This window comes from Myxine glutinosa, unplaced genomic scaffold, assembly GCF_964187855.1.
Source record: "Myxine glutinosa unplaced genomic scaffold, kmMyxGlut1.1 SCAFFOLD_2461, whole genome shotgun sequence".
Taxonomy (NCBI): domain Eukaryota; kingdom Metazoa; phylum Chordata; class Myxini; order Myxiniformes; family Myxinidae; genus Myxine; species Myxine glutinosa.
The window spans coordinates 30,326-53,341 of record NW_027618555.1 but is presented as its reverse complement, the minus strand read 5'-3'; positions in this window follow the sequence as shown (position 1 = coordinate 53,341).

Here is a 23,016-nt window from a genome sequence, read left to right as displayed (position 1 = left end):
CAGACTGTTTTGACATCATATATTTTTGAATCTTTTTAACATATGTGGATATATCAATATTTGATCTTCATTCAAACAGTATCTATAGACAAAGGTGATCTAATTGAACAAAAAAACAATGAAAAATTGACTTTGCAATAATTTATTCAACAAAAAATTGTTGCACAGTATGCACAATTGCATGCACAGCTTGTTTCAAATCCCCCCACAACATCTCGATGGGATTTAGATCCGGGCTTTGACTTGGCCATTCCAGAACCCTCCATTTCTTTCTTTTCAGCCATTCCTTGGTGGATTTACTGGTAGGTTTAGGGTCATTGTCAAGTTGCAAGGTCCACCTTCGGTTGAGCTTCAAGTTTCCGACAGATGGCCTCACATTATCCTCAAGCACCCTCTGGTACAATGAAGAATTAATAGTGAATTCTATGATGGTGAGCTGCCCAGGCCCTGATGCAGCAAAACTGCTCCAAACCATAATATTTCCACCACCATGCTTTACAGTTGGTATCAGGCTGTGGTCAAATGCTGTCTTGTGGTCTTGTGTGTCTTGTGGTCTTCTTGTGGTCAAATGCTGTCTTTGGATTTCGCCAAACATGTATTCTGTTACTGTGGCCAAATAGCTCTACCTTTGACTCATCTGTCCAGAGCACATTGTTCCAGAAGTGCTGGTCTTTGCCTAGGTGTTCATTGGCAAACTTTAGTCTTGCCCTGATGTTCTTTCTGGAGAGCAAAGGTTTCCTCCTGGCACACCTCCCATGCAGATCAAATTTGTGCAGCCTCTTTCTAATGGTGCACTCGTGCACTTTGACATCAACAGTGGCAAGAGCTACCTGTAGGTCCCGTGATGACATTAGGGGTTCTTCGAGACTTCTTTCAGCATCTTGCGGTTTGCTCTCGGGCTGAACTTGCTGGGGCGGCTTGGCCTGAACAAGTTGGCAGTTGTTTGGAATCTTCTCCACTTGTAGATGATCTTCTGGACAGTCGAATGATTGATTTCAAATTGTTTGGAGATCTTTTTAAATCCCTTCCCAGACTCATAGGCATCTATAGCCTTCTTTCTGAAGGCCTCAGGGAGCTCTTTTGATCTAGGCATGGTGACGCCGGACACTTCAACAACAAAGAGCAAACCAAACGAAATGTCTGAAGTTTAAATAAGACAGGTTCCTCCAATATCCTCTCTAACGATGTTCTCATCATTTGCACCTGAGCTGGTGCACCTGATTCTAATTTTAGGTATTTGAAGTAGTGATAAATGTAGGGGTGTACTTACTTTTTCCACATGCGAAATTTGTATTTATGTTTATTTAAATTATACAATGGACTACAAAATGTAAATCTTTCATGATATTTGTTATACTAGCAACGGTACCCACCCTATGGGCGGGGCTTCAATTGGGAGGCCCAAATGAAAAGGCAAAATCTTACTATAACTCACCAAATGTCTGTCTGTCTGTTCGAAGGTACCGCAAAAACTGCTGAACTGATCGCAAACACATTTTGGGTGGGTATTCCTGGGACCCGTGGGAGTAAAATAGCCTATTTAGTTTTCCCAATTTCAGCTTTGGTCTCCAGCATTCTCAAGTTTGGACTCCCGCATAACATTCGTGTTCGCATAACATTCATTGTTCTCATTGTGACGATGTTGTTTTCCCGGGTGCCGCACAAACGGCTGCACCTATCGCTGCACAGCTGCACCATTTGAACTCGGTGACCTCCGACAAAGACCTTTTATAAGGACATGGGTTGAATCCCTGCTTGAGAGAATTCTAACCCATTTCAACTGAAGAAAAGGTGATCACTCCAGCAATAGTGGCAACTCTGGACAGAGTAAATCTCTCAGATCAGCGTGTTTTGTTTGTGGCCAGTGCTTTTGCACAATCTCTTGGTCATACCATTAAAGACATTTCTCTGTCACACAGTGGAATTCGTCGTGCTCGAATTCGTGGAAGGGAAATAATGGACACTGAAGAAAAGGCAAATTTCTCATGTAATAGCCCACACTTGATGGAGGTCCTCAATGCCAAACAGGAAATTAGAGCCGTCTCCCTTGACATATCACGTGCCTTCGATATGGTCTGGCACCCAGCTCTGCTCACCAAACTCTCCTCCTATGGTATCCATGGTAATCTCCACGCATGGCTTGCGGACTTCCTCTCTAGTCGCAGTCAACGTGTGGCCCTGACTGGATTTCTCTTATCTCCCCTTGATGTTCAGGCTGGAGTTCCTCAAGGCAGTGTTCTGGGCCCTATGCTTTTTCTGGTCTTCATCAATGATCTCTCTGACTCTCTTGAAAATCCTCTCTATCTCTTTGCTGATGACTCTACTCTCTGCCGCTCCATTCCTCATCCTTCAGATCGGCAGTCTGCAGCCTCCTCACTCTCTGCAGACCTGGACAAAATCACAGACTGGTCAAACAAGTGGAACATGTCTTTCAATCCTGATAAATCTCACTCTTACTATGTCTCTCCGAAAAGACCGACTGGACAACCCTCCCATCCACTTTCTGAATAATCCTCTCCAAGAAGTTCTGTCACTCAAGATTTTGGGTCTCACTATCTGCCATGATCTTTCCTGGGAAACCACATTTCAAATCTGGCCTCCAAAGCCAGTCGCCGACTGGGCATCCTCCGTAGGGCGAAGTCCTTCCTTGGCACACCTGAGCTCCTCACCACATACAAGGCTTTCATCCGCAGCTTAATGGAATACTGCTCTCCCCTCTGGGCTGGTGCTCCTGCCTCACACCTCGCTCGCCTTCACGCTGTTGAAACCAAAGCTTTTAGAATCATTGGAATCTCCCGCGATGAAGCTAACTCCAAGGGCCTCTCACTCACTCACCGCAGGCAGGTTGGTGGTCTTTCCGTCTTCTACCGACTCCTCTCTGGCCTTGCCCCCCCAGCTCTCTCTGGGCTCTGTCCCCCAAATATTCCTACAGGTCGCACAAGATCTGCCTGCAACCCTCTTTATGGTTAAACTGCCAAAATCAAGACTCTCTGCTCACCTTCACTTCTTCATTCCTCTTTTCTTCCGCCTCTGGAACAAACTCCCTCACTCTCTTCAATCCCACTCCTCCTTCCATGTCTTCAAAACAGCTGTTCACCACCATCTCTTATCTTCCCCCATCCAAAACCTTGATCTTTTCTGCCCCTGCTAATTTCACTCCAGATTCACATTTTTGAAATACCAACTTCCTTCCTGGAATTCCTTGCAGGGTCCTTGTGTTTTATACTTCTCCCACCCCTCCCTCCCCTTTCCCACCCCTCGTCCCCCCAAACCCTCTCCATCCCACAGATCTCCCAATGTCCCTGCTCTCAAATGTTGTGTTTGTGTGCTTCCCCTTCTCTCCCCATCTTGTCTGCTGCTCCCCTTATTATATACTTTGTGTGTCTGTTTGATTTTTTTGTGTGATAAATGTTAGCTCTTTCACGAGCCTCGATTCTGTTTACAAAAAAGCCAAAAACAAAACAAAAGTTGAAACCAATGGGCTTCAAGCATGTGGAATGTCGACGCCATCTCCTGTCCAATATTATTTAATCTAAAGGGGAAATTGTATTTGCTCCTCAAAAGGTCACCAGCTGATATGGAAATAATTCGACGTCATTTCCAAGACACATTGCAAAAAAAATGTGTATTTTTCATCGAATGAGGTTGTTTTGCAATGTGAGAAACTTTTCCACTGTTCAAGTGCAGTCCACACTGGAGTCATGCCACAATGGTCTCCTGTGTACCTTTCCTGATGCGCCGCGTTTCCTTCATAAGGGAAGATTGACTTGGTATTATTTTTATATTTTTTATTGGTTTTTTTATCCTTGCAATGTGGTTGCTTTGGCAACCAGCTAAGGAGTTGTGAAGTTAAGTGGCGACCAGTCGTGGATACATCGTCAGCCATGGAATCCTCATGGATCCTATGTCTGCCTCACGTAAGGTGTCTGGCTCATTTGTGTTGCTGATGACTGCAAATAATACAGCTGTATGAAACTGCGAGGCGATGACAGCTTTTCCCTCATTCTGGCTGTGACGAGTGCCTGATGACATTTGTTGGGACAAGCACGGTCATGCTACGGTGGATGGCCGTGCTGGTGAGTTGGGATGCGTGGATGGCCGTGCTGGTGAGTTGTGTTGGGTGGATGGCCGTGTTGGTGAGTTGTGTTGCGTGGATGGCCGTGCTGGTGAGTTGAGATGCGTGGATGGCCGTGCTGGTGAGTTGTGTTGCGTGGATGGCCGTGCTGGTGAGTTGTGTTGGGTGGATGGCCGTTCTGGTGAGCTGTGTTGCGTGGATGGCCGTTCTGGTGAGTTGTGTTGCGTGGATGGCCGTTCTGGTGAGTTGTGTTGCGTGGATGGCCGTTCTGGTGAGTTGTGTTGCGTGGATGGCCGTGCTGGTGAGTTGTGATGCGTGGATGGCCGTTCTGGTGAGTTGTGATGCGTGGATGGCCGTGCTGGTGAGTTGAGATGCGTGGATGGCCGTGCTGGTGAGTTGTGTTGCGTGGATGGCCGTGCTGGTGAGTTGTGTTGCGTGGATGGCCGTGCTGGTGAGTTGAGATGCGTGGATGGCCGTGCTGGTGAGTTGTGTTGCGTGGATGGCCGTGCTGGTGAGTTGTGTTGGGTGGATGGCCGTTCTGGTGAGCTGTGTTGCGTGGATGGCCGTGCTGGTGAGTTGTGATGCGTGGATGGCCGTTCTGGTGAGTTGTGTTGCGTGGATGGCCGTGCTGGTGAGTTGAGATGCGTGGATGGCCGTGCTGGTGAGTTGTGTTGCGTGGATGGCCGTGCTGGTGAGTTGTGTTGGGTGGATGGCCGTTCTGGTGAGCTGTGTTGCGTGGATGGCCGTTCTGGTGAGTTGTGTTGCGTGGATGGCCGTTCTGGTGAGTTGTGTTGCGTGGATGGCCGTTCTGGTGAGTTGTGTTGCGTGGATGGCCGTGCTGGTGAGTTGTGATGCGTGGATGGCCGTGCTGGTGAGTTGAGATGCGTGGATGGCCGTGCTGGTGAGTTGTGTTGGGTGGATGGCCGTGCTGGTGAGTTGTGATGCGTGGATGGCCGTTCTGGTGAGCTGTGTTGCGTGGATGGCCGTGCTGGTGAGTTGTGATGCGTGGATGGCCGTTCTGGTGAGTTGTGTTGCGTGGATGGCCGTTCTGGTGAGTTGTGTTGCGTGGATGGCCGTTCTGGTGAGCTGTGTTGCGTGGATGGCCGTGCTGGTGAGTTGTGATGCGTGGATGGCCGTTCTGGTGAGTTGTGTTGCGTGGATGGCCGTTCTGGTGAGTTGTGTTGTGTGGATGGCCGTGCTGGTGAGTTGTGTTGCGTGGATGGCCGTGCTGGTGAGTTGTGATGCGTGGATGGCCGTTCTGGTGAGTTGTGATGCGTGGATGGCCGTTCTGGTGAGTTGTGTTGCGTGGATGGCCGTGCTGGTGAGTTGTGATGCGTGGATGGCCGTTCTGGTGAGTTGTGTTGCGTGGATGGCCGTTCTGGTGAGTTGTGTTGCGTGGATGGCCGTGCTGGTGAGTTGTGTTGCGTGGATGGCCGTGCTGGTGAGTTGTGATGCGTGGATGGCCGTTCTGGTGAGCTGTGTTGCGTGGATGGCCGTGCTGGTGAGCTGTGTTGCGTGGATGGCCATGCTGGTGAGTTGTGTTGCGTGGATGGCCGTGCTGGTGAGTTGTGTTGCGTGGATGGCCGTGCTGGTGAGTTGTGTTGCGTGGATGGCCGTGCTGGTGAGTTGTGTTGCGTGGATGGCCGTGCTGGTGAGTTGTGTTGCGTGGATGGCCGTTCTGGTGAGCTGTGTTGCGTGGATGGCCATGCTGGTGAGTTGTGTTGCGTGGATGGCCGTTCTGGTGAGTTGTGTTGGGTGGATGGCCGTTCTGGTGAGCTGTGTTGCGTGGATGGCCGTTCTGGTGAGTTGTGTTGCGTGGATGGCCGTTCTGGTGAGTTGTGTTGCGTGGATGGCCGTGCTGGTGAGTTGTGATGCGTGGATGGCCGTGCTGGTGAGCTGTGTTGCGTGGATGGCCGTGCTGGTGAGTTGTGTTGTGTGGATGGCCGTGCTGGTGAGTTGTGTTGCGTGGATGGCCGTTCTGGTGAGTTGTGTTGGGTGGATGGCCGTTCTGGTGAGCTGTGTTGCGTGGATGGCCGTGCTGGTGAGTTGTGTTGCGTGGATGGCCGTGCTGGTGAGTTGTGTTGCGTGGATGGCCGTTCTGGTGAGTTGTGTTGCATGGATGGCCGTTCTGGTGAGTTGTGTTGCGTGGATGGCCGTGCTGGTGAGTTGTGTTGCGTGGATGGCCATGCTGGTGAGTTGTGTTGCGTGGATGGCCGTGCTGGTGAGTTGTGTTGCGTGGATGGCCGTTCTGGTGAGTTGTGTTGCGTGGATGGCCGTGCTGGTGAGTTGTGTTGGGTGGATGGCCGTGCTGGTGAGTTGTGTTGCGTGGATGGCCGTGCTGGTGAGTTGTGTTGCGTGGATGGCCGTGCTGGTGAGTTGTGTTGCGTGGATGGCCGTGCTGGTGAGTTGTTGCGTGGATGGCCGTTCTGGTGAGTTGTGTTGCGTGGATGGCCGTGCTGGTGAGTTGTGTTGCGTGGATGGCCGTGCTGGTGAGTTGTGTTGCGTGGATGGCCGTGCTGGTGAGTTGTTGCTTGGATGGCCGTTCTGGTGAGTTGTGTTGGGTGGATGGCCGTTCTGGTGAGCTGTGTTGCGTGGATGGGCGTGTTGGTGAGTTGTGTTGCGTGGATGGCCGTGCTGGTGAGTTGTGTTGCGTGGATGGCCGTGCTGGTGAGTTGTTGCGTGGATGGCCGTTCTGGTGAGTTGTGTTGCGTGGATGGCCTTGCTGGTGAGCTGTGTTGCGTGGATGGCCGTGCTGGTGAGTTGTGTTGCGTGGATGGGCGTGCTGGTGAGTTGTGTTGCGTGGATGGGCGTGCTGGTGAGTTGTGTTGCGTGGATGGGCGTGCTGGTGAGTTGTGTTGCGTGGATGGCCGTGCTGGTGAGCTGTGTTGCGTGGATGGCCGTGCTGGTGAGTTGTGTTGCGTGGATGGGCGTGCTGGTGAGTTGTGTTGCGTGGATGGCTGGGCTGGTGAGTTGTGTTGCGTGGATGGCCGTGCTGGTGAGCTGTGTTGCGTGGATGGCCGTGCTGGTGAGCTGTGTTGCGTGGATGGCCGTGCTGGTGAGTTGTGTTGCGTGGATGGCCGTGCTGGTGAGTTGTGTTGCGTGGATGGGCGTGCTGGTGAGTTGTGTTGCGTGGATGGCTGGGCTGGTGAGTTGTGTTGCGTGGATGGCCGTGCTGGTGACCATTCTGACGAGCGGTGCCATGGTGACCGTGCTGGCAATCGGTGCTATGTCGATGGGCATGTCAATGAGCAATGTTTTGTGATTTGCAGCCTGATTAGGGAGGAACTTGGTCTGAAGCCCCTTCCTGAAGAAAAGTTTGCCTGCTCAAATCCTGCATTATTACTTGACAGGCCGTGCAGTTCAAAGGTGAGGTTGCACGTATTTAATAACACAAAGTGGAAATATAAAAATACATTTCGCGAATTAAAAGTTGGAACAAACACTCGTTTGAATCTCCTTCCCTGTGTTTGTCCAGCGGAGGGTTCGGACTCCTGGATATTCAATGTAATCCAAATGTAGAGGATGGGTGGTATCATGGCTTTGGGGAGCATTTTATGAATGAAGTTCAACTTCACTTACATAATTTGATCCGAACGAACTGATTCTCACAAAACTGTCACTTATTTTCCTTTGTCACAGCTGAAGTGTTCCGCCATTTTATTTAATTCTGGGTCTAAAGTCGAGTTATTTTGGGTTTTATTTGTGATAGTATATCGTATATGTAATTCGAGAAGTGTGTTTGTTTGACTTCTATGCATTCCTGACCCGCTGGATGGAATGAGTTGAAAACTCCTGGTTCTAACTCTTCGTCTATCTCCGTTGTATGCTGCCCAACCCACCCTTCCTTCACCTCAAATGCCACCACAGCTGACTGCCTGTGAGAAGGCCGATTGACTCAACTTTGCTTGCTTTCTCATCTTTCCTACCCAACCCCTCATTGGCTGTCCCTACTTCATTCACTCACGCTGGCCTACTCATAGATACTCTTTCTCACCCGAGGTGAGAATTTCTGACGACTCTAAATTTCGACAAGAGGCCCAAAACGGAGTCACCATCCATTTTCTGAAAACTTGCCTTGCCTCTCTTGAATATCCTCTTTCTCCTCTCTTCACCGAAGTTTGATTTCCAACCCGTCATTCCACGCTGGACATGCTGCTGTCCAAACAATGTCTGGGGCCCTCAATCTGTTTTTCTTTAACGCAGTGGAATCTGTACAAACTTGATCACGGCGAGGTCACGTCTTTTCGAAGCTGTTCCATGCGCTCACGCTTTCGAAGCTAAGTGATCTTTCACAATCGTGTTTTTGTCGAGACTGTATCTATCTTTCGGTGTGTGTACCCATAGCGTATCTTTTGGAAAATTTTCGGTGCTAATTTTTCGTACATGTATACACAATCGTCGGTTAATGGTATCGAGTATTCTGCGGCCTAGTACTCGTAGGCTTAGACTACCGTACCGTCTCCGACCTTGTGGTTTTGTTTTTCTCTCAGCGATTCGTCGAATGCGCTGAAATTATTTTCGTTCTCTGTTTCGTCCCAGTCGTTCACCCCATACCTCCTTGTTTAATATCTCTACTAAAAAAAAAAACAAAAAAAAACCCCCCAAAAAAATATTTCCTTCCCAGGTCTTATTCGTTTATTTGTTGTTCTTTTTGTTCGTTCGTTCTTCGTTCGCGATCACGCGGTTAGAAATGTATAATCTCTCCCCTGAACAACTATTTTCTCTCATATATTATAACACCCTTTTCTTCTTTTCCTACAAAAGGATGCTTTCGTCTTGCTCACCAAATCTATTCATTCCAAAAAATATATATAATACCATCTCTTACAGTTCCTCCTTTCTACATTCCCTAAACTATCCAGAACTCCACCCCTCCTCCAGTGTCCTCAAACGTATTTTTGACTCGAAGGTCTCAAACTCATTTTGCAAAAAATGTTCGTTTCCCATGAATTGTACACTTTTCAAAATCCAATCTCACCCCTCCCCTCCAAATCCTCCCCATCACCCATCCCTTTCAAATCTCCCCCCTTGCCCCTTCCCTCCCCTCCCTCCTAAACTCGCCCCACGCCCCTCCCCTCCGAGACTCTCCCTCGCTCCTCCCCTCCGAGACTCCCCTCTCACCCCTCCTCCTCAAAGCATCCTCCCTGCTTCTTCCCCCTTCCAACTTTCACCTTCATCTTCCCAAACCTTCTGCCTCACTCTTCCCCCTCCTCAAATAACACCTCACTGTGCCTCACCCAATCTCCATCAAACCTTTTGTCCGCCCCATTCTTCCCTTTCTCCAAGCTATTCTGAAATCTCTGACACACCTTCAACAGCTCTCCCTACCTCTTCCTCCTCTTCCTCCTCTTCCACATCTTACCCTACCCCTCCCCCCCCCCCTGTTCTGGACCCGATGCTCCCCCTTCCTCTTCATTAACGGTATGGACCTCAAACATCCAGGGCCTTCGCTCAAACTTGACTGACCTCTCCATACAGGTTGCTTCTGACAAACCAGATGTGATCTGCTTAACAGAAACTTTCCTCCTTCATGATGTCTCTGATGCCTTGGTATCTCTCCCAGGTTACTCCCTCCTCCGGTATGATAGACCTGAGCCTCGTCCTGGAGGTGGGGTTGCTATCTTTATAAAAAACTCTCTTCCTCACTCGCCCTCCACTGCCCTCTCTCCACCTCACCCCCAGGAATACCTTTGGCTACGGCTTCCCCATCGCTCCCACCTTTTGTTCATATGTGTGTTGTACCGTCCACCAAACAGCGATGACTCCATCTACATCTCACTGTCTGATAATATGGACCAACTTCTATCTACCCATCCCAACTCTCTCTTCCTCATATGTGGTGATTTCAATTGTCACCATGCCAGTTGGCTGGGTGTGGGTACCTCTCTCACCAGCCATGGCTCTTCAGCAAAGGACTTCTGCGACTCACTGGGACTGACACAATCTGTCAATTTCCCGACCCGGATCTCAGTCAACGGAGCATCTTCTCTTCTGGATTTGGTTATGACAAACTTCCCTGAAAATGTCTGCTGCTCTTCTTCTGCTCCAATCGGCTCATCTGATCATGTGCTTGTCAAAGTGGACATCTCTCTGACCATTCTCAGAGAGCCTCCTCAGCGTCGACGAGTCTGGCATTTCACTCAGGCCAACTGGCACGGTCTTCAAGCAGCCATCAATCATCTGGACTGGTCTCCCATCTCTACCGCCTCTGACATCAACTCATCCTGGGAATTCTTTCAAAGTAAATTGCTCTCTCTCATGCACAGATTTATCCCATCTCGTCTTCAGTTGTCATACCCTTCCTCCCGTCCATGGTACACGGAATCTTGTGGTGAGGCTGTTGCCCTGAAACAACTTGCTTTCGTCTCCTGGAAAGCAAATCCAACGGAAGGAAATCTCATTTCCTTTCACAAAGCCCGAAACAAGTGTGTGTCCACCCTCAGGAGAGCCAGGAAACAATATCTCACCGTTCTCAAGACCGAACTCTCTTATCTGTCTCCCTCTTCCAAATCCTGGTGGCGTCTGGTCAAATCTGTTTCTGGTGTTTGTTCCCCCTCCATCCCCTCCCTCACCTCAAACGGCTTAACGGCTGACTCCGCACGTGAAAAAGCTGAATGCCTCAACTCTGTGTTTGCCTCTAAATCTTGTGTCCCAAACCCATCCCTCTCTGTACCCACCGTACCCAGTCGTATCCAGCTGCTCCTGGACTCTGTGTCCTTTCCTCCTGACAAGGTGGAAAAGTTTCTGTCAACCCTCGACTCTGATTCTGCAACTGGTCCTGACGGCATCAGCCCACGGGTCCTAAAATCATGTTCTTCTGCTCTTTCACTCCCTCTTTCTGTTCTCTTCACCCTCTCTTTTGCTCAAGGTCATCTGCCATCTGCTTGGAAATCAGCCAACATCACCGCTTTGCAGAAAAAAGGTGCAAAAACAGATCCCAGCAACTACAGACCAATCAGCCTTCTCCCAATTATCAGCAAAGTCATGGAATCCATCATTGCTTCAGATATTAAATCTTTCCTCTTCTCCAATGGCTTGATCTCTGATCATCAATTTGGTTTCAGACCTGGTCACTCTACTCTGGACATGCTGCTTCTGCTTTCTCAACAATGGATGGAGGTCCTCAACGCCAAACAGGAAATTAGAGCTGTCTCCCTTGACATTTCACGTGCCTTCGATACGGTCTGGCACCCTGCTCTGCTCACCAAACTCTCCTCTTTTGGTATCCATGGAAATCTCCACGCATGGCTGGCGGACTTCCTCTCTGGTCGTAGTCAACGTGTGGCCCTGAATGGGTTTCTCTCATCTCCTCTTCCTGTTCAGGCTAGAGTTCCCCAAGGTAGTGTTCTGGGCCCTGTGCTTTTTCTGGTCTTCATCAATGATCTCTCTGACTCTCTTGAAAATCCTCTCTATCTCTTTGCTGACGACTCTACTCTCTGTCGCTCCATTCCTCATCCCTCAGATCGGCAGTCTGCAGCCTCCTCACTCTCTGCAGACCTGGACAAAATCACAGACTGGTCAAACAAGTGGAACATGTCTTTCAATCCTGACAAATCTCACACTCTTACAATGTCTCTCCAAAAGGACCGACTGGACAACCCTCCCATCTACTTTCTCAACAATCCTCTCCAAGAAGTTCTGTCGCTCAAGCTTTTGGGTCTCACTATCTGCCATGATCTTTCTTGGGAAAACCACATTTCCAAGCTGGCCTCCAAAGCCAGTCGCCGACTGGGCATCCTCCGTCGTGCGAAGTCCTTCCTTGGCACACCTGAGCTCCTCACCGCATACAAGGCTTTCATCCGCAGCTCAATGGAATACTGTTCCCCCCTCTGGGCTGGTGCTCCTGCCTCACACCTTGCTCGGCTTCACGCTGTTGAGGCCAAAGCTTTCAGAATCATTGGAATCCCCTGCGATGTAGTCAACTCCGAGGGCCTTTCACTCACTCACCGCAGGCAGGTTGGTGGTCTTTCTGTCTTCTACCGACTCCTCTCCGGCCTTGCTCCCCCAGCTCTCTCTGTGCTCAGTCCCCCCAATATTCCTTCAGGTCGCACAAGATCTGCCTGCAACCCTCTTATGGTTAAACTGCCAAAGTCTAGGCTCTCTGCTCACCTTCACTCTTTCATTCCCCTTTTCTCCCGCCTCTGGAACAAACTCCCCCACTCCCTTCAATCCCACTCCTCCCTCCAGGTCTTTAAAACAGCTGTTCACCACCATCTCTTATCTTCCCCCATCGAAAACCTTGATCTTTTCTACCCCCGGTAATTCACCCCAGAGTCCTTGCAGTGTTCATATGTTTTATTCCTCTCCCACCTCCCCCCAAGTCCTCCCGATGTCCCTGCTCTCAAATGTTGTGTTTGTGTCCTTCCCCCTCTTCCCCCTCTCTTTTGTGTCCTTCCCCCTCTCTCCCCATCTTGTCTGCCGCTCCCCTTGTTTTTTGTGTTTTGTGTGTCGGTTTGTCTTTTTGTGTGATTAATGTTAGCTCTTTCACGAGCCTCGATCTTGTATACAAAAAAAAAAAAAAAAAAAAAAACATCTCAGATGTGAGATCAGGGTCAGTTTTTGGACATATCTTGAGCATTTGACATGCTCCACATTGCTTTCTAATCTCTCAGCCTCTGGCTTCCAAGGCCAACTCATCTCATAGCTTGCTGACTCCCTCTACTCCCATAGTCAGCACGTATGTGGCTCTCAATGGGATCTTCTCATCTCCTCCCCTGTCGAGGCCAGAGTGCCCAAAGGTAATGTATTGGGCCCAGTCTTGTTCCTAATATTTATCAACAATCTTTCTGATTTCTGGAAAAACCTCATCTTTTCATTGATGACTCCACCCTCTGCAATTACACCTCTCACCCTTCATAGAGGCAGGCAGCAGCCTCTTCTCTCTCTCTCTCTCTCTCTCTCTCCAGACCTTGATATAATCAGGAACTGGTCCAACACTTGGAGCATGTCTTTCAACCCTGAGAATTCTCACTCTCGCACTGTCTTTCTGAAAGGATTGTATGGTGAATCTTCCAATCAACTGTCTTGAAAACATCTCAAAGAAGTTTAGTCCTTCAAACTTCTGGCCTCACCATTAGCTGTGATCTCTCTTGGACAATCCACGTATCAGAGTTGGCCTAAAAAGCCAGCGTGCATCATGCCAAGTGTTTCCTTGGCAAATCAGGACTTCTAACAACTTACAAGGCCTTTAATCTCCAGCTTGGAGCACTGTTCCCCCCTTTGGTCTGGTGCACCTGCATACCCTTTACTTATTTACACCATGGAGTTCAAGGCCCTAAAAATCAATGGAATCTGCTCTAAGCGTTGTTGAAGTTGGGCATTTTTCTCTGACATCACAAACAAATTGGGGGCCTGTCTTGTATTTCTACTGCCTCCATTCTAATCTTTCTTTCTACGACATCTCCTCTGACTCTCTTGAAAAGTCTCTGACTCTCTTGAAAATCCTCTCTATCTCTTTGCTGATGACTCCACTCTCTGCCGCTCCATTCCTCTTCCCTCAGATCGGCAGTCTGCAGCCTCCTCACTCTTTGAAGACTTGGACAAAATCACAGACTGGTCAAACAAGTGGAACATGTCTTTCAATCCTGACAAATCTCACACTCTTACTATGTCTCTCCGAAAAGATCGACTGGACAACCCTCCCATCTACTTTCTCAACAATCCTCTCCAAGAAGTTCTGTCGCTCAAGCTTTTGGGTCTCACTATCTGCCATGATCTTTCTTGGGAAAACCACATTTCCAAGCTGGCCTCCAAAGCCAGTCGCCGACTGGGCATCCTCCGTCATGCGAAGTCCTTCCTCGGCACACCTGAGCTCCTCACCACATACAAGGCTTTCATCCGCAGCTCAATGGAATACTGTTCTCCCCTATGGGCCGGTGCTCATGCCTCACACCTAGAGTCCCTGTATAAAGAGAGTTGCGCCATGCGCTGACCCGAGATTTCTGGTCACGTGATTTCGTGGCGCCATTTTGTGTCTAACTTCACCATGCGTGAACGTCAGCTTGGTACGGGAATGTTGTTTATTGCCAAACAAAATGACTGGTTGTTCTGCTTTTGGTTGTTCAAACCAATCTGGGAAATATAAGATGTATAGATTTCCAAGTGATAAAGTCAGAAGACATATTTGGGAAGCGAAAGTCAGACGAAAGAGCTGGAAAGCGATCGACTCCTCGAGACTCTGCCAGGTAGGCCCACGCCGCTTGATGATCGATGTTCAAATAGTGGGGCGGCTTAGCCCAAATATTCAAAAGAATTGTGCATTTTGTGATACAAGCACCAAATTTGGCACAAATGTACATTAATATGTTGCGAACATTTTCAGATATTGGGCCACTTGAAATTCTCTCTTTATGTCCGCCATATTGGATTTCAAAATGGCCGCCACTTGAAATCTACATTTGCTATTATCTCTGGACGTAATGCAGCTATTGACTTGATTCTGGTATCTAAATGTATGTTTTTGGGGGCAAGGAATCCAATGGTACCAATTTCAACTTAATATTATCTATCACAGCTCTGACAGAGCTGGTCCCCTGGTTCCATGCACTGGATCACACCCACTATGCTAGGTGGATACCAGTGCACCTGAAGGACATGGCCGAACTCACCATCAAACACCCAGATGTAGCCAGGAAATTCAGGGAAAGCCACTTCACCGTTCAGAAAACACAGAGGGTGTTCTCTTCAATCCCGATTGACCAGGCACATGAGCAGAATAATGCCTGCATCAAAGGAGACGGTGGAGCAGTTGGGCTCACTGACAACCCTAGTGCCCTACGTCGCTGGATGGTTGCGGGACCAGAAGTTGCCACGGTGATCGAAGAATTCCAGGATGGGAACCAACACTGGAGACGGCAAACAGCAGACACACGTCATCATGATCAGACGCCAAGTGTACAGGCCTCATTTGTGAAAGATGTTCGCTCTCTCGTCGGTGTCATAGAGGAGATGGGCAACCCATTCGAGGAGGAGAGTCAGGATGTAGTCAAACTGGACACAAAGGAGATCGCAGATCCTGCTGCTGTGGAGACCGTGATGAATGCCAAGAGGATTGGCCAAGAGCAGTTCGAGGCTTTCACCAGAGAGTGTCTGTTGGACAGAACAAAGGCAGTGGACGCACCCATTCCTCGTAACAAGCTGAAGGTGTTCAGCACTTCCACTCCAAGAAGCCAGAGCAAAGGTCAGCAACAGCTCGCCTCCATCAAGAATGACCGTGAACTCTTCGCACGCCTGTACATTGGCTGCCAGACGAGGGATGGAAACCTTGAGGAGTTCTTTTGTCACGAGAATCAGGCATGTCCTCCTGCATTGTCTGATGGTGGAAGCCTCTGCACTGGTACCAAGAGTGATCTCCTCACATGCTTGGAAGAAGTCTCCGACGCAAAGACAGAGACTCCTGTCACGACCTGTATTGTGCTTGATGGAGCAGCCATCGTCCAGATGCTGAAGCCGGCTGCATCAAAGACCTTTGAAGAGTATGCACAACAGATCTTCTTCCCATATATGTCCACGAAGCTGCAAACAGTGTCACGCCTGGATCTGGTCTGGGATACTTACCTTGCTGATTCACTGAAAGGTAGTACACGTGCAAAGCGGGGACAAGGTGTGCGGAGACGTGTGGTGGCTGCCGCAGCCATACCAGGAAACTGGCAGAACTTCCTACGAGTGGACAGCAACAAGACCGAGCTGTGCAGGTTCCTCTCAGCAGCTCTCATGGAATGGTTTGACCAGGAGGACAAGCAACTCGTCATTACTGATGGAGAGGCAGTGCTCAGCAAGCCACTACTGCCAGATCTGACCTCACTCGCCCCATGTAACCATGAAGAGGCTGACAGTCGGATGTTGCTGCATGCATCTCACGCAGTCCAGCATGGACACCATGCAATACTCATCCGGACTGTAGACACCGATGTTGTGGTGCTGGCAGTGTCCCTGGCACAGGAGTTGCAACCAGAAGACAAACTGTGGCTGGCATTCGGAACAGGCCAGAGTTTCCGATACCTAGCAGCACACGAAATAGCAGCTGGATTGGGACGAGAGAAGGCTCGTGCACTGCCAATGTTCCACGCTCTAACTGGATGCGACACTGTGTCTAGTTTTCATAGACATGGCAAGAACACTGCGTGGGCAGTCTGGACGGTACTGCCAGAACTCACTGAGGCGCTGCGGCTGCTGTCCTCTGCACCTCGTGACATACCAGACGATGCAATGCGCATCATCGAGAGGTTCGTGATCCTGTTGTATGATCGAACCAGCAAATGCACAGACATTGACAAGGCCAGGAGGAAACTCTTCGCAAGGAAGAACAATGTGCAGCTCATCCCTCCAACGAAGGCAGCTCTGGAGGAACATGTCAAGAGGGCAGTGTATCAAGGTGGACATGTGTGGAGTCAGATACTGCTGCCAGCACCAGAGCTCCCTCCACCAACCAACTGGGGTTGGTCAAGGACTGGAGAAGGACAGTACACACCTTACTGGACCAGGCTAACTGAGGCAGCTCACAGCTGCATTGAGCTGGTTTCTTGCAAGTGCAAGAAAGGGTGTGTGAGGCGCTGCAAGTGCAAAAAGGCTGCCCTTCAGTGCACAGCCCTCTGTGTGTGTGAAGGGGACTGCACATGACGATGAGTCAACAACATACATGTACTTGTGGCAATGCTGAACTTGTTAACATGACACTGTTTATGTACACGTATCTTCAGTACCGGTATATACCTAGCCTCAGATACCAGTACACCTAGCCTCAAATACTAGACCATGTAGCATGTCAGTATTATACCTAAGACATTTACAGAACTAAGACATTCTTTTCAAAGTATTGTGTTGAATCCAATATTTGCCTAGATAATTTCCAAATAAAATTATATAACAGACTGTGATAGATAATATTAAGTTGAAATTGGTACCATTGGATTCCTTGCCCCCAAAAACATACATTTAGATACCAGAATCAAGTCAATAGCTGCATTACGTCCAGAGATAATAGCAAATGTAGATTTCAAGTGGCGGCCATTTTGAAATCCAATATGGCGGACATAAAGAGAGAATTTCAAGTGGCCCAATATCTGAAAATGTTCGCAACATATTAGTGTACATTTGTGCCAAATTTGGTGCTTGTATCACAAAATGCACAACAGGTTTGTATGCTGCTACACTAAAAAGCAATTGTATCTGCTCGGTTTTTTTTTGGTTGTCTGTCCGTTGAAAACCCTTTTAAAGGGAAGTGATTTGTGTTTGTTTATAATCTTCAAGGAGCTGACCAAAAATGCATTTCCGTGGGAAGAACCCTGCTCAATTTTTTTCGGGTAGTCCTAGCGGACCGCATATTGTCATTGATTGATGAAATGTCCCGGTACAGTGACATTGCCTGGTCTGCGGTTGGGTAGTCTGCGGGCAATGTCACTGTACTTTTTCAGAGGGAATTAATTTTGATTTTATAGGGGTGGGAAACCCATGGTCCGTTTTGTTTTCAGTTGTCTGTCCGTCCATTCAAAACTTATTCCGAGGCAAGTTATTTTTTTGGTTTAAAATCTTTAGCCTAATCGGCAATCATAAAAGCAATTTTAGGGGGAGACCTGCTCAATTTTTTTGCGGGTTGTGCAGCCATCCATACGTCCAAAATTTGACGAGTTATTGTTTGCTTTGTACAGTGCTCATGCGTCTTGTGGCATATTTGCTCAAATATTTCCCACCCCGGGATTTATGGCCAAATTGTAGTGATGGAAGATTTTGCACATTGGACAATCCCTATATATTTAACCTGGTGACAGCTATCGTTCCCAAAACGATAGTTTTGGAGTGTCGTTGTGAGGAGTGAACGTAGTGGGATGAAGTGTTGGTCTGGTCAGAGTGTTGTATTACGGGCAGAGTTTTCTTACGGTCTGAATGTATGAATCATGTTCTGTACTGAATGTATGAACCAAGTTTTGTACTGAATGTTTACTGTGTCGGCCTCATCGTGTTCCTGGTGAAATTAAACAAGTTATGGTGAATACGACGTCTTATCTGTGCTTTTCCATATCTGTTCGACTAGACGAACCGTGCACACTGCAGGTATTTTTAAAAGTTTTTTCTCTGTTTAATTACGGCTTGGCGCAGTCGAAAATTAAGTGTTAATTAAGTCGCCAGCTATGAAACATATTAATCGATCAGGCAATATCCATCAGAGTTCTGGGCAAGGGTGTAGTAATAAATGAACGTTTCAATCTTACTAGATGCCGATGACGTTTTCCTTATGTCAGAGACAGAAGCTGACTTGCAGCTTGTTAAATCATTACAATGGAAATTGAATATAAATGTCGATAAAACTAAAGTTGTACACTATAGAAATATGGCAATACCACGTACAGAATTTGTTTTAAGTGTGTTAGACTACATGTCGGCTGGAAGTCCTACACCGGAATTACTCTCGGCACCCTTTAAAAAATATTGGATATGCCCACACTCCTTTCTAAAAGTTATTAAAATTAGTAGAACGACAGCATTGGTTTGTCTTACTTATAATGTTAGCTCTTATATGCAGTGTTGGCTTGTAATATGCATTGCCATACCACTTTTAATATCACCACACAGCTCTTTTTCATGGCAATAGCTGAGTTTTTGACAAAACAAATATCACCTGTATGTAATAATAAGACTAAATATGTGTAGTAAATTTTTTTTTAGCAGGTTTAGAATATATCACCCCATATCGCGAATGTACATGTATATCTAATCCGACACACTTAGACACAAAATGGCGTCCAAATTTGAGTTGACACAACTCTTTATACAGGGACTCTACTCACACCTAGCTCGGCTTCACGCTGTTGAAACCAAAGCTTTCAGAATTATTGGAATCTCCCGCGATGAAGCTATCTCTGAGGGCCTTTCACTCACTCACCGCAGGCAGGTAGGTGGTCTTTCTGTCTTCTACCGACTCCTCTCCGGCCTTGCACCCCCAGCTCTCTCTGTGCTCTGTCCCCCAAATATTCCTACAGGTCGCACAAGATCTGCCAGCAACCCTCTGATGGTTAAACTGCCGAAATCTCGGCTCTCTGCTCACCTTCACTCTTTCATTCCTCTTTTCTCCCGCCTCTGGAACAAACTCCCTCACTCCCTTCAATCCCACTCCTCCCTCCAGGTCTTTAAAACAGCTGTTCACCACCATCTCTTATCTTCCCCCATCCAAAACCTTGATCTTTTCTACCCCCGCTAATTCACCCCAGATCCACCTTGTTTGAAATTCCAACTTCTTTCCTGGAAGTCCTGGCAGTGTCCATGTGTTTTATACCTCTCCCACCCCCCACCCCCTTTGCATGCCCCCTCCCCAAAGCCCTTGCCCTCTCAGATCTCTCGATGTCTCTCGGTCCCTGCTCTCAAATGTTGTGTTCGTGTCCTTCCCCCTCTCTCCCCATCTTGTCTACCACTCCCGATGTTATATGTTTTAAGTGTCGGTTTGTCTTTCTGTGTGATTAATGTTCGCTCTTTCACGAGCCTCGATGTTGTATACAAAAAAAAAAAAAAAAAAAAAATGTTGCAAATGTGATTGATTTTAAGGCTCCCGGATGTCTCCACTTTTCGTGATTTCACGCAACTCGTGCTCTTTGCCTTTCATTCAGATATAAGTTGACTTTGAGAATTTTTCTTTTTTTAAATGTACAAATGGAGTTTTGGCGTCCTCTTCTGCATCGTTTAACATTCTTCTGTGTTGTGCACTGTTGGGGCAGCAGAAGAGCTGTGTGTTGGAGGCTGTGTTGCTGCTCTTACAAGAGCTGAAGCAAGAAGAGCTGCAGATCGTACTCAGGACAACTGAACAGAAGCTATGCCTCAAACATAGTCAGCTCATACCTTTCAATCAGAGCACAATAATCACAAACGGGCATTGAGACTCAATCATTCTGTGTGCTCAAATCACTGAATCGTAGGTGGAGTTTGACTTCTCTATTGATGAGGGGAAGGGGGAAGGCAGATGACTAAATGTTAGTAATGGGTAGCTCGGTCTGATTTACGAATTTACTGCTCGTTAGTAAAGTATAGTTCGTGTTCAGTTTTACAGTGTACTTGAAATCAAAAATACAGTTTACGTTCATTATTTAATCTTTATTTTTTGTGGGTTTTTTAAAAAGCCAAATTATTTGACATGTTTACCAACAATGGCATAACAGCAAATTAATGAATAAACAAAATCGAGAACTTTATCAATCAAGTCTTCCAAGTGTTGCACATACATAAACACTGTCTTTATCGAAATACTGTTCTTACCTTGATGAAGGTGCAATCGTCTTTCTCTTTAGTTAGCATAAATGTCCACAATGTCCTCTGGAATCCGCTTCGCAGTTAAATCCCCTTCTATGTGAAGAAGAGCGAGTGAAGAAAATCTGTCCTCCCCCATGAATGAGGGCAAACAGTTTCTAATCCGTCTCGTTGCAGAAAAGTTTTGGTCCAAAGTGGCCGTCCCGACTGGAAATGTGAGAGCTGAGTTTGTAATAGTTTGGGTGCCTTCTCCGAGACATTTCCTTTTGAAGTCTCTGAAAGGTAACACCAGATACTGGCAACACCAAGGATACTGGTAAAAAGGTAAATTTCTGCAGCTGCAAGTTGAGGATGTTTTTTGGAGTGGTTCTGCATATTTCTGCAAGAGTGGATGCGGAGGAATGAAATTTATGCCACATCTTAACACTGAGTCACACGCTTCAGCAATCTCCATTGATTATTTTGAGAATCGCCTCTAACGTCAGTATTACCAGCTATGGCATCCAAAACACGGATGTACAATTGCTGATGCCACCTGTTTTTTGTTTTTACTTTTGGTTGCAGTCATTGGTGTTTCCTGTGCATTTGTTTCCTCTTCTACATGCTCTCTTTGACCCAAAGTTGTTGGTACAACAGAGCCGAAACAATAACAATCGCCGAAAGATTCACTGCTCTTTTTTTTGTGAGTGACGTTTGTTCTTGTCTGGCACTGCAATGTCATGGTCTTTACAGAATTCTGTAATTTACTTCCCCATATCATTTGAGCCTTCGTCACTTCTGAGTTTTTCAAGGTACACTTTCATTATGCGTTTGCAAGCGTGGTGCTGATCATTTGAAGTCCACGGCCTTCATCCACCGCTTGGAGTACCACTCTTCCCTCTAGGCTGGAGCCCCTGCCTCACATGTTGCTCAGTTTGACATGAAAACCAAGGCCTTCAATATCATTGGAATTTCCCAATATTAAGCTAAGTCTATCACTTTACCATCACAGACAGGTTCGTGGTCTCTGTCTTCTACCTCCCTTTGTCGTCTTGCACCCTCTACCCTTTCCAAGATCTGTCCCCTCCCCCTGACCCACCCCAGGTTTTTGCAGGGTACACGTGATCTGCCAGTAACCCCCTCTTGGAGAAACCTTTTTTTTGTTTCCTGTAAAACCAACTTCCTCAGTCTCCTCAATCTCATTCTTCCCTCCAAGTCTTGAAGACAGCTGTTTACCACAATCACAGATCATTCCCCATTCACAACTGACGTTTCCTCCCCCCAAGACCGTCTCTTTCCAAGTTTCCAGGTTTTCCCTCCTGAGAGTTTTTGGCGGTGTCCATCTTGTTCACCCCTTGCCTTCATTCTCCTCCATCTCTCTCTAGTTTCTCCCTCAACCCTGCTGTTCCTTTTGTTCTGTTACATTCTGATCTGTTCTATGTTCCTCCACAGGCCTCGACATTGTATGCGAAAAAACCCCTCAATCTTAGTTATAATGGGCTCCTTCGGAGTGTGGCACCGAGGCACCGTTGAAAACCCATTATTGCATGCAGATGCTCAGACCAACCCTGAAGTACTATTTCTATGGTTGAGTACACAACTCTCAACCTAAAATAGTCAAACTGTTCGTTAAAAAATAAATAAATAATTGAGCAGGTTTATTGGCAGTTGATGCATTTTGCAAATCAATTTTTGAAAATCACTGTGTTTACTCTTGTACATTGGTAAACATATGCAAGCATCATGCTAAACATACTGCTTACATTGGGTATTTTAATATTGATATCAAGGCTCACGGAAGAACAAAATATCGCACGAGTGATTCGCAGAATTCTTTTTGAAATTTCTTTTCTTTTGTACCTTTTTGATCAAAGAAAACCAAACTGAAAATAAGTACTGAAAACGTTTTTTGAGAAATGAAATCCCAATCAAAGAACATTGGAGCTTTAAATTATGGCTGGGATTGTGATCAGTGGACAGAATTGCTCGTAGAAGTTAGAAAACAGCTGTGGCCATGAAACCTTGGCACTAAACTCAACGTTTGGTCCCAACCTCCGATCTCAAAATCTGTGACTTTGAAACAATCAGTCATGCTTTAGCAAGGGACCATCCAAGGAATAAATACACAAACGGATAGAGGAAGAGGGAAAGGAAAGTCAAAAGTTCTTTGGAGCAAGAAGTGAGAATGGGAATACTGTATATGAAAAAAAAAAAAAAAAAAAAAAAAAAGGTGGCAGAGGCCAATTCCAGAATTGTTTTGCATACTTAATATGTATATAACCTGCCACATGGTCAATGATGAAAAATACTTTTAAAGCGCGAGAATTGCGAAACAAAAATATGAGGACAATTCAGCCAAACAAAAACAAAAACTAACCCTGACATTGCACAAACTGACGATTATAATACAAGGCAATTCATTGTGTGTTAAATAAAGTGAGAAATTAAATTAGTTATTAAAAGGGACAAAGGTCACATACGAAGAATGCTTACAAAACAGATTTACCACATTCAAATACCTGCACAAGAGGCAAACGGTTAATCTCTCTCCTTTTGCATTCTGCAAATTAAACATTACATTAATTGGCACCAATAGATATTGAATGAAATACCTAATTGCATCCCTTTCTTGAACCCGATGACCGAGGCCCAACGATTCAACACCAAGGTCTGCGGGTGCTGTGTACCATTAACGTAATAGGCTAAAGGTCGTGTAAATGTCTGGCTCGAGC